Consider the following 9,614-nt stretch of genomic DNA (forward strand, 5'->3'; position numbering starts at 1 on the left):
TTTTTGTAGTTTTAGTAGAGACGGGGTTTCACCGTGTTGACCAGGATGGTCTTGATCTCTTGACCTTGTGATCCACCCGCCTCGGGCTCCCAAAGTGCTGGGATTACAGGCGTGAGCCACCGCGCCCGGCCTTCCACAAAAAATTTAAAAGCTATCAGGGTATGGTGGCACATATTTGTAGTCCCAGCTACCTAGGATGCTGAGGTGGGAGTATCACCTGAGCCCAGGAGGCCAAGGTTTGGGGAGCTATGATCATGCCACTCCACTCCAGCCTGGGTGACAGAGCGAGTCCCTATCTCTAAAAAAACAAAAACAAACAATATATTAAATACAAAAAGAAGAAAAACTGTCAGCCAGTCAACATTAGGTCTTGAAATCCAACCTAGAATTCTGTAACTGATACTAAATCAACTTTAAGACTAGTATGTTATTTGGTAGAGACAGACAATTGTTTAAACACTTTGTGATAGCTCTGGGCTGTCAGAAATATCCAAGTGTTTTGATTTTTGGTTTATAACAGGGATGTCCAATCTTTTGGCTTCCCTGGGCCACACTGGAAGAATTGTCTTGGGCCACATATAAAATACACTAACACTAACGACAGCTGATGAGCTTTAAAAAAGAAAAAATCGTGTCCGGGCGCAGTGGCTCATGTCTATAATCCCAGCACTTTGGGAGGCTGAGGCAGGTAGATAACCTGAGGTCGGAAGTTCGAGACCAGCCTGACCAACATGGAGAAACCTCGTCTCTACTAAAAATACAAAATCAGCCGGGTGTGGTGGTAATCCCAGCTACTTGGGAGGCTGAGGCAGAATCACTGGAACCCTGGAGACGGAGGTTGCAGTGAGCCGAGATCGTGCCATTGTACTCCAGCCTGAGCAACAAGAGCAAAACTCCATTTCAAAAAAATTAAAAACAAAAAACTTTTGTGCTTCAAAGAACTTATTAAGAAAGAAATGATACAGATGGGAGAAAATATTTGCAATTATCTGATAAGGAACTTCTAAACTGAATATATAAAGAACTCTTATAACTCAACAGTAAAAAGACAATCCAATCAAAAAAACAGGCAAAGGATTTGAATAGACATTTCTCCAAAGAAGATATACAAATAGCCAATAAACACATAAAGTTACCATATGACTCAGCAATTCCACTCTTAGAGGTATAATCAAGAGAGCTGGGTGAGGTGGCTCTCCCCTGTAATCCCAGCACTTTGGGAGACCCAGGTGGGTGGATCAGGAGGTCAGGAGATCAAGACCATCCTGGCTAACATGGTGAAACCTGTCTCTACTAAAAAAATTTTTTTAATTAGCTGGGTGTGGTGGCATGCGCCTGTAGTCCCAACTACTCAGGAGGCTGAGGCAGGAGAATCGCCTGAACCCGGGAAGTGAAGGTTGTGGTGAGCTGAGATCGCGCCACTGCACTCCTTGCATTCCAGCCTGAGCAAAAGAGCAAGACTCCGTCTCAAACAACAAATCATTATTGTAGTAATAATTTAGTTCACTAAACCAAAAAACAAGACATAAATTATAGTCCCTCAAAGAGACAGCATAACTAAAAAAAAAAAAAAAAGAAATAATATAAATGGGAGAAAATATTTGTAATTATCTGATAAGGAACTTAAATACAGAATATATACAGAGCTCTTATAACCTAATAGTAAAAAGACAACCCAATCAAAAAACAGACAAAGGATTTGAATAGACATGTCTCCAAAGAATATATACAAATAGCCAATAAACACATAAAGTTACCATATGACTCAGCAATTCCACTACTAGATGTATAATCAAGAGAAATGGAAACATATGTCTACAAAAAAACTTGTACACAAAAAAACACAAAAATGCTGATAGCAGCATTATTGATAAAAGCCAAACAGTACAAACAACTCAAATTTCCATCCCTGAAAAATGGATAAGCAAAATGTGGTATATCTATAGAATATAATAGCATTCTGCAATGAAAACTATAAAGTGCTGATGCATGTTCCAACCTGGAGGAACCTTGAAAACATTGTGCTCAGTAAAAAAAAGCAGATGCAAAAGACCACATACTGTGAGTCTATTCCTCTGCTCTCAAATAACAATCAACACAGAAGATTTCTGTGACTGAATGTGTGGGGAATTCTCCCTACCAGTAAGTAATTCAATTCTGATGCTATCTACCTGGAGACAGCATTAGTTACCACAAGTCAAGGGCTCAATCCCACAAAGCTGCCCCCTATTCCGATGTCAATCACAAGTTGTCATACTTGTGCTTCTGGCCAACCAGCTAGAAACTGGAGATCCCACGACCCCCTCCTTTGGTTCAATAAATTTCTAAGAACTCAGGGGAACACTTACTTACATCTACTGTTTTTTCCAAAGAATATTACATAGGATATGGATTAAGAGCTGCATAGGTCAAGCTGCGGGAAGGGGTACGGAGCTTCCATACTCTTCCCAGGCATGCCGTCCTCTGGGAATCTCCACATGTTCAGCTATCCAGAAGCTCTCCATACCCCATCCTCTTGGGCCTTTTATGGAGACTTCATTGGATATGCATGACTGAAGCATAGATAACCATGTAGACATGTGATCAGACAAAAAGGGTATAATCTAATACCAACAGACTAAGTGGGGAAACCCAGCCAGGCCTGTTTGTTCAGATGCTTCTTGGCCTCTCTGTGCAGGAATTCCTTCCTGCGGGTGTGAGGCAGGACTCTTGAAGTGGGCATCTAATGACCTACAATCAGACAAGGTAGGTCAGAGAATTTCTTTATGGCCTGCTCCTAGACAGAACAGTGGAGAAATACTAGAGTACATTTTTAGTTTCTAGGGCCTCCCTTGGGGAGAAGCAGCAGGTGAAAGAAGTGCTATAGGCCTGCTTCTGGGGCCTAACGCACCCAAACTTTATAAAGAAAGACTATCTTTCACGTTTGGAAGCTACTTCAGGAACCAAGGAGAAATACTTTAACAAAATATACGCTTATTGTTTTAGTTACTTAGGAAATAACAAGAGCTATGGGAGTTATAAACAGAAATCATGGACAAAAACCTATATAATATCACATTCCAGAATAGACAAATCTATACAGAGAGAAAGTAGATTAGTGGTTGCCTGGCGCTGGGGCAGAGGAATGAGGGGAGGATGAGGAGTGACTCAATGGATACAGGGCTTTCTTTTTGGGAGGAGAGGTTGAAAATGGTCTAAAACTAGATTGTGCTGATGGTGTCACAACCCTTTAATATACTGAAAAACATTCACCTTACAATTTAAATGAGTGAACTGTATGGTATTTGAATTACATCTCAATGAAGTTATTTTTTTAACGTGTAAGAAAAAATTTAAGTGAATTTACCACTGTAAACAAAAATGATACAAGTTGTAATCCATTTTCAAGATGCAAGAATAAACACATACTTTTGGGAAAAATAAGATGTAAAGAGAAAAAAATTAAAAACCAAAGGAAAATTTGTTTTTAAGTGTTAAATGCCCTGCCCTTAGGAAATGATATACTTAAAACAGGATTCTGTCTGAAATATGAAGCCTTTGAGGTCTGTGTCTCCAATGTCCCCAGATGGGCAGGAGGCACCCTATCCCAGGGCACACAGAATGAGAGAAATAAACCGACTACTGACACCTATCAATATAATGTTGGCTAGGCAGAGTGGTAATTAAAAAGGCAAGACCTAGCAAAAACAGTCTGCTGTTTTGCAGCAGAAGAGTCTCTGAGGGAAAAAAAAAAACCATGCATCATTACCTAATCCTTACACCCTATGTGTGTTATCTGGCAACCATTTTAAAGGACAACTCATCCACTTTCTTTTTTTCAATTTCGGACTTAATTCTTCTGATGAATCATGAACACAATGCTTGCTACAGGCCAATGGCTGTTATCTCATGCCTGCAATTATTTTTGTTTTAGTAGTAATACAAAAAACTGATGTACAGACAGAGTACAGATATCAGTTCTCCCTTATTGGCTGAGAATCTCAAAGAATTTAATATCTTTCACTGACACACTATTATACATAAGCTGAGGGACAGGGACGTAGTGAGGATTACTTTTAAACTGTAAAGTTTTTCTTTTCATTGCTAGATGGAAACAAGTGTGGAGTCTGCAGGCACAGGGCCTGCGTGACACCAAGTCGCTGTGTGAGCTTTCCTGGGCCATAAAGTGGAGACAGTAATTACTCCTAACTTCCTCATAATGTCTTTTTGTAATTATAACACAAATATGAAAGCACTTTGAAAACTTGAAGGTGTATCTATTACTAAAGAAATGGCCGGGCATGGTGGCTCATGCCTGTAATCCCAGCACTTTGGGAGGCTGAGGTGGGTGGATCACCTGAGATCAGGAGTTTGAGACCAGCCTGGCCAACATGGTGAAACCCCACCTCTACTAAAAACACACAAAAAATTAGCTGCACCTGTAGTCCCAGCTACTTGGGAGGCTGATGTGGGAGAACTGCTTGAACTGGGGGAGGTGGAGGCTGTAGTGACCCAAGATTGTGCCAGTGCACTCCTGCCTGGGCAACAGAGTGAGACTCCAACTAAAAAAANAAGAAGACAGGAAAGAGGAAAGGAAGGAAGGAAAGGAAAGAAGGAAGGAGAGAGAGAGAAAACAGAAAGAGAAATAGCCGGGCATGGTGGTGCACGCCTGTAGTCAGCTACTTGGGAGGCTGAGGGGGGAGAATTGTTTGAACCTGGGAGTTGGAGGCTGCAGTGACCCAAGATTGTGCCAGTGCACTCCAGTCTGGCCAACAGAGCAAGACTCTAACTAAAAAAAAAAAAAAAAAAAAAAAAACAAAAATGAAAGAATAAAAAATTCATTGCACCTGTTTCTGACCCCTTGCTGTTCTCTCATCATATGAAAAAAAAAAAAAAAAAAAGAAAATTATAACTAGCCAGGAAAAAAAAAAAGCCAAACTAGTGATATAAAAAGTTCAAGTTCCCAAGATATTTAAACCTAAACATAGCTAATTTGGAGTGGCGGTCAACTGATAACTTCCAAAACATTAGTAGGCTGTCGGAATCGTTTAGCGCAGAAGCCTATTTAGCTCATCAATCATGGGCTGTCACCACTGGTAGGGACTGACACCTCCCTGGTCAGATCTCTGAATACACTTCAGTATGCAGGTCTGAAGACTATTCTGTTCCTTCCCTGCGATGTGGCCTCACAGCACCAGAGGTGCCCATGACTGAAGTGGTATAAACAGGTTGGGGAGGGTGTAGATAGTCACTTTTAAAAGGCATTGATAGGCTGGGCGCAGTGGCTCACATCTGTGATCTCAGCACTTTGGGTGGCCAAGGCAGGAGGATCATGAGGTCAGGAGTTCGAGACCAGCCTGGACAACATGGTGAAACCCCATCTCTACTAAAAATACAAAAAATTAGCCGGGTGTGGTAGTGCGTGCCTATAATCCCATCTACTTGGTAGGCTGAGGCAGGAGAATCGCTTGAACCCAGAGGCAGAAGTTGTAGTGAGTGGAGACTATGCCACTGCACTCCAGCCTGGACGACAGAGCAAGACTCTGTCTCAAAAAAATAAAAATAAAAATAAAAGATATTGATAGTGTGCAAATTATTAAATCTTCATGGAAAGCAGGGTAATTTTTCAACATTTCATTAAAGCATATATAAGAAATCTGTTTCCTGATAAACATAGCTAAAAACAAGAGGCATTACATTTAAGACAAAACAAGATTCTGAAAGTGGATAGAAGGAAGCAGACTGGCTAGGAACCACAGGACCCAAAGAAAGAGCACTGAGTTCTTTTTTTTTTTTTTTTTTCAGTCAGGGTCTCCCTGTGTTGTTGCCCTGGCTGGAGTGCAGTGGCGTGATTTAAGCTCACTGCAGCCTCAGTCTCCCGGGCTCAAGTGATTCTCCCATCTCAGTCCCCCAGGTAGCTGAGACTACCACAGGCACATATCACTATGCCCAGCTAATTTTTGTAGAGATAGTTTCGCCATGTTGGCCAGGCTGGCTTCAAATTACTGACCTCAAGTGATCTGACTGTCTTGGACTCTCAAAGTGCTAGGATTATAAGTATGAGCCCCCACATCTGGCCAAGCACTGAGTTCTTGATTTTCTTTTTGCTTCATATGTCTCAGACACCAGGTACTGCAGAAGCCTACAACCCAGAAATGCCAATAGAAAACTACAAAGAGAAACCTGTTCTCTCTAGCCAAAGGACCAGGAAAAAAGCAGCAAGATGGAAAATGTTTAAAGTTTTAAACAACAATTGCTCTACTGCAGCCAAACTCCACAGGAAACATCCTTACCCCACTCAGTTGATATCAGAATAGAGACCAGGGACTTTCATCTCCACGTGGTGAATAATGACCCCTCCTCAACTCACTCACTGATAAATCAGTGGAGACCAGGTAGGGAGTCCGGATTTTAATCCCATCCAGCAGTAATGAAGCAGCAACCCTCCCTTCCCAAGAAGGGTGATATCACCAAGGCGTAATGGGGAACTCTTACACCCATATGGCAATAACAAGGAGCCCCTCCCCTCCAGGCACCCCACCCAGCAACAATGAGGCAGCAACCCCTCCCTGCCCCAGCAGAGGAAGCTTGCATTGCTCAGAGATTTAAACAAGATCAAGAGTCTCACAAGATAACACCCAGAATGTCCAGCTTGCAAATCAAAGATCACTCTTTATATCAAGGACCAGGTCAATCTTGGCCAGGAGTGGTGACTCACACCTGTAATCCCAGCACTTTGAGAGGCTGAGAGGGGAGGCTCACTTGAGGTCAGGAATTCAAGACCAGCCTGGCCAACATGGTGAAGCACCGTCTCTATAAAAATACAAAAACTAGCCGGGCATGGTGACGCACACCTGTAATCCCAGCTACTTGGGAGGCTGAGGCAGGAGAATTGCTTGAACCCGGGAGGTTACAGTGAGCCGAGATTGCGCCATTGCACTCTAGCCTGGGCAACAGAGTGAGACTTCATCTAAAAAAAAAAAAAAGTTTCAGCAAAGATACAGAGAATAGACATTTCAGAACTGAAAAATGCACTAAGCAAAACAAAAAAACTTAAAGCATGGATTAAATGGCAGAATATGGAAGACAGAGGAAATCAGTGAACTTGAAGATAGAACAGGGCCTCAGGGAAATGTGGGATTATAACAAAAGATCTAATGTTGATGTCATTGGAGTACCAGGTGAAGGCAGAGGGAGGGGCTAGAAAAGCATTCAAAGAAATAATGGCTACAAATCTCACAAATTTGGCAAAAGGCATAAATTTACAGATTAAAGCAGCTGAGAGAGCCCCATACAGCATGAACTCAAATAAATGCACAAGACACATCATAAACAAATTCATAAAACTGAATACAAAGAAAAAATCTTGAAGGCAGCCAGAGAGAGAAACGGTGCATTATATACAGTACAAGAAAAAAGGCCTATAATCCCAGCACTTTGGGAGGCTGAAGTGAAAAAAAATCACTTGTGCCTAGGAGTTTGAGACCAGCCTGGGGAACATAGCAAGACCCTATCTCTACAAAATTAAAGTTTTTAAAAACATAGACAGGGCCAGGCGCACCCAGCACTTTTGGAGGCCAAGGTGGGCAGATCACCTGAGGTCAGGAGCTCAACACCAGCCTGACCAACATGAAGAAACCCCATTTCTACTAAAAGTACAAAATTAGCTGGGCATGGTGGCACATGCCTGTAATCCCAGCTACTCGGTAGGCTAAGGCAGGAAAATTGCTTGAGCCTGGGAGGTGGAGGTTGCGCTGAGCCGAGATTGTGCCATTGCACTCCAGCCTGGGCAACAAGAGCGAAACTCTGTCTCAAAACAAACAAACAAAACCAAAAAACAAAAATGTAGCCACGTGGCCTGGCCCAGTGGCTCACCCCTGTTATCTCAGCACTTTGGGAAGCTGATGCGGACAGATCACTTGAGGTCAGGAGTTTTGAGACCAGCCTGGCCAACATGGTGAAACTCTCTCTCTATTAAAAATTTTAAAAATTAGCCAGGTGTGGTGGTGGGCACCTGTAGTTGCAGTTACTCAGGAGGCTGAGGTGTGAAAATCATGTGAATCTGGGAAGTGGAGGTTGCAATGAGTCAAGATCACAACACTGCATTCCAGCCTGGGTGACAGAGTGTGGCTCTATCTCAAAAGACAAAAACAAAACAAATAGCCAGGTATGGTGGCACGTGCCTACAGTCCCAGCTACTCAGGAGGCTGAGGTGGGAGTATTGCTTGAGCCTGGGAGGTAGAGGCTGCAGTGAGCCGTGATCATGTTACGATACTCTAGCCTGGGTGACAGAGTAAGACCCTGTCCCCAAAATAATAAATATAATAAAACAAGGCAAAAGAACTAGATTAGCTAAAACAATTTTGAAAAAGAAGTAGGAGAAATCAACCTATCTGATTTTGAGGCTTCTTATGAGCTACAATAATAAAAACTCTGGGCATTGGTGATGGGATAGACACAAAGACCAATGGAGTGTAACAGAGAACTCAGAAACAGAGTCACACAAGTACAGCCAAGTGATTTTTGACAAAAGTGCAAAAGCAATTCAATGGATGAAAAACAGTCCTCTCAACCGAACGGTGTTGGTTAGATATCCCCACAAAAACCAAAAAACACTCAAATTTCATACCACATATAGGAATTAACTCCAAATAAATCATAGATTTAAATGTAAAACTTAAAAATTTTAGAGAAGTTCCTGGGCGAAGTGGCTCACCTAACACTTTGGGAAGCCAAGGTGGGAAGACTGCTTGATCCCAGGAGTTTGAAACCACTCTGTGCAACATGGCAAAACCCGTCTCTACAAAAAATACAAAAATTAGCCAGGCAGGGTACAGGCACCTGTAGTCTTAGCTACTCAGGAGGCTGAGATGTGAGGATCACCTGAGTCCAGGAGGCTAAGACTGGGGTTAGCTGTGATCGTGCCACTGCATTCCAGCCTGGGGTGACAGAGTAAGATCATGTCTCAAAAAAAAATGTAGAAAAGTACATAGGATAAAGTCTTCAGAAATTTAGGCTAGGCAAAGAGTTCTTAAGACTTGACACCAAAAGCAATCTAATAAAAGACAAAATTGATAAACCAGACCTCATCAAAATGATAAACTTTGGTGCTGCAAAAAACTTGTTAAGAAGATGAAAAGGGCGGGGCGAAGTGGCTCATGCCTATAATCCTAGCACTTTGGGAGGCAGAGGTGGGCGGATCTCCTGATATCAGGAGTTTGAGACCAGCCTGGTCAACATGTCGAAACCCCATTTCTACTAAGAATACAAAAAATATCTGGGTGTGGTGGCACATGCCTGCAATCCCAGCTGCTAGGGAAGCTGGAGCAGAATTGCTTGAAGCCAGGAGACAAGGTTGCAGTGAGCCAAGATCCACTGCACTTCAGCCTGGGTGACAGTGGGAAACTCTGCCTCTAGGAGAAAATATCTGCAAACTACATATCTCCAACAAATCACTAGTATCTAGAATACATTGGGAATTCTCAAAACTCAACAGTTAATAAAAACCGAACAATTTAGAAAATAGACAAAAGACGTAAACAGACATTTCACCCAAGAGAATATAGGGGCCGGGCATGGTGGCTCATGCCTGTAATCCTAGCACTTTGGGAGGCCAAGACAGGAGGATCACTTGA

At 42.4% G+C, this 9,614-nt stretch overlaps 1 protein-coding gene across 5 annotated transcripts in view; it reads right to left on the bottom strand.

Annotated features, from left to right (window-relative positions):
• Window positions 1–9,614, bottom strand: part of OGDH (oxoglutarate dehydrogenase) — a 91,976-nt gene that overhangs the window by 78,887 nt on the left and 3,475 nt on the right. The window contains exon 1 of one of the 5 annotated variants that reach the window (XM_017524610.2): window positions 2,353–2,495. The exons of the other annotated variants lie outside the window; for them this stretch is intronic. The gene's annotated coding sequence lies outside the window, so the exon portion shown is untranslated. Of the gene's footprint in view, window positions 1–2,352; window positions 2,496–9,614 lie in introns of those variants that run through there. 5 annotated transcript variants of the gene reach the window in all.

This window comes from Cebus imitator, unplaced genomic scaffold (genome assembly GCF_001604975.1).
Source record: "Cebus imitator isolate Cc_AM_T3 unplaced genomic scaffold, Cebus_imitator-1.0 Scaffold34, whole genome shotgun sequence".
In the NCBI taxonomy this organism is placed as follows: Eukaryota; Metazoa; Chordata; class Mammalia; order Primates; family Cebidae; genus Cebus; species Cebus imitator.